Here is a 2,513-nt window from a genome sequence, read left to right on the forward strand (position 1 = left end):
TCTCCCTTTTCCTCCCCCCACCCTCCCAAGATGGCGCACAATCTGATATAGGCTTTACATTTACATACCCATTAAACATATTTTCACATTAGTGAAGTTGTAAGTGAAAATTAAAACCAATACGAGGAACCATCAGAAAGAGAAACAAAACTCAACAGAAGGTAAAAATAAGTGGTAGCAATTCGACTTCCATAGTTCTTTCTTTGAATGTGAACAGCCTTATCCATCCCAAGGCCTCTGGAAATGTCTTAGATCCTCATAATGCTGAGAAAGGTTCAGTTTAACAATCTTAGTCATTGCATAACATGGCTGTTATTGTGTACAAAGTCCTCTTGGTTCTGCTCACTTCACTCAGCATCAGACCATATAAGTCTTTCCAGGTTTTTCTGAAGTCAGTCTGTTCATCATTTCTTCCAGCACAATAGTATTCCATTACATTCATATACCACAACTTGCTCAGCCATTCCCCAATTGATGGGCATCCTCTCAAATTAGGAAAATATTTTTTGCCTACTTAGCAAACACCTATGAACTGGCAGTCAGACTGGGCCTAAGCACCTACCTGTTGGTACCATTATGTTAACTGTCAATCAGATACCTCTCTTTTTTTTTTCCAATTGAGAAATTTATTTAAACAGAACAAATAAAACAGGTGCCTCCTTGTCTCTGCACTTAGAAGAACGTATTGGGCCTCTTGGTAGTAAAGTGTGGTTTGTGCTGGTAATGCAGAACTCTGCGGGGCAGAGGGAACTTGATTTTGGAGTCACGAAACTGCTTGACGGCAGGCCGGAGGCACTTGCTGGCAGGAATTTCTTCCACTTTCATGATCTGGATGGAGTGGGCCCGGGCACAATGACGGGCTCCCATATCTCAGGAGCACTGAGTGACAGCACCATCAGTGGTCAGGTCCCTGTACTCCCTGTACATGTTGTGGGTTCCACTCCTGAATTCGTAGCGCAGCCAGATGCCAAAGTTTTTCACCTTCAGAGGGGACTTTTCAAAGACCTGTCCACATTATACAATTTCTCCAGAAGACCTCTTCATCTTTTTCAGCGGGGAAAAGAAGTACCAGAATCGGGACTTTGCTACAACGTGATTAGGAGCAAAGATCTGCATCCGATAAAGAGGTGGCACTGGACTGTCGGGAGTAGGCAGGCAGCGTCCAACAATCTTACATTCTGTCAGGGTGTCCGAGGCCTTCATGGTGCTGCTGCCTCACTCCCCACCAACCCGCAAAAAGCCAGACACCTCTCTTTTACAACATATGTACTGTTCTGCCTTCTACCCCAGTGTTTCCATCATTCCTATTTCCTACATCCTCTGAGAATATTTCTTCTGCCTCCATTTGCAAAGATACCATCCCACTCTCACTATATCTGACCCGTCCTCCTCTTCACTTCCTTATTGCTTCCTATAGAAAGAGGATCCCCCTTTCTATCAGAACTAAATTCCGCATGTTTCTCCTTTTCTTCCTATCCATCTTCTTGTACTCGCAGTGGTATGTGTATTAAAAAAGAGTTTTAGATTTGGAGTCAGAAAACCTCATTTGAAAACTGTTCTGGAGCCAAGATGACAGAGTACAGGCCAGCACCCAACTGAATCCTCCCAAGATTCCCCTCCAAACAACTTCAAAATAATAATGCCTCAAATCAAATTTTGGAGCAGCAGAGATAACGAAAGGTAAGAGGGAGAGATTTATTCAGCCAAAGATAATTTAGGAGGTCTGTAGTAGAGGTCTGCAATACCAGAATTGGGGCAGGCCCAGAGCACAGCAGGAGTACCAGTGGTGGCAGCCAGGATAGCCACAGCAGCAGCTTTGGGGGCTCTCAGCTCACAGTTGGTACAGGGGTTAGACAACTGGTCAGAAAGAGATTACAGATGACCCTTTCCTGACACTGGGCATAGCCGGCACTAATTGGCAGTTCTACTGCCCATAAGCAGCTCTGGATCATATTTCCAGGGTGGAAAGGAGTATTTGTGATTGGTCTCAAGGAAGCAGAGGTCCTGGGCATAGTTCTAGGGCCAAGAGTAGCACTAGTAATTGTAGTTGCAGGGGAGCAGGGGGCCCTTCCTGGGTAAATACAGGAGAGCAATAAACCACACCCCTCCCCAAATCACATTAGCTTAGAAGCACTGAAACCCCCAGAACTAGCTCTAAAAATAGCAGCACAAAGAAGCCTGAAGCTTGGGACATTGCCTCCCCACCCCCTAGGTGAGTAGAGCCCAACTGTAACATAAAGTTCAAATTCAAGAAACAGTCTGGGGAAATGAGCAAAAAAAGAAAAAGAAGAAAGAACATGGCCATAAAAAGCTACTATGGTAAAAGGAAGACCAAAAATTCAACTTAGAAGACAACAATATGAAAACAGCTACAACTAAAGCCTCAAAGAAAAATACTAATTGTACCCAAAGTCAATAAGAATTCCTAGAAGCATTTAAAAAAAGATATGAGTGGTAGAGAAAAAAATTAAGAAAAGAAATGGGATTGATATAGGAAAATTATGAAAAGGGAT

At 43.5% G+C, this 2,513-nt stretch overlaps 1 pseudogene; it reads right to left on the bottom strand.

The window, feature by feature from the left end:
- Window positions 1–600: 600 nt before the first annotated feature.
- On the bottom strand, window positions 601–2,097 carry LOC110204975 (large ribosomal subunit protein eL20 pseudogene; annotated as a pseudogene).
- Between the last annotated feature and the right edge of the window lie 416 nt (window positions 2,098–2,513).

Source organism: Phascolarctos cinereus, unplaced genomic scaffold (assembly GCF_003287225.1).
Source record: "Phascolarctos cinereus isolate Bilbo 61053 unplaced genomic scaffold, phaCin_HiC Scaffold_4;HRSCAF=312, whole genome shotgun sequence".
NCBI lineage: Eukaryota > Metazoa > Chordata > Mammalia > Diprotodontia > Phascolarctidae > Phascolarctos > Phascolarctos cinereus.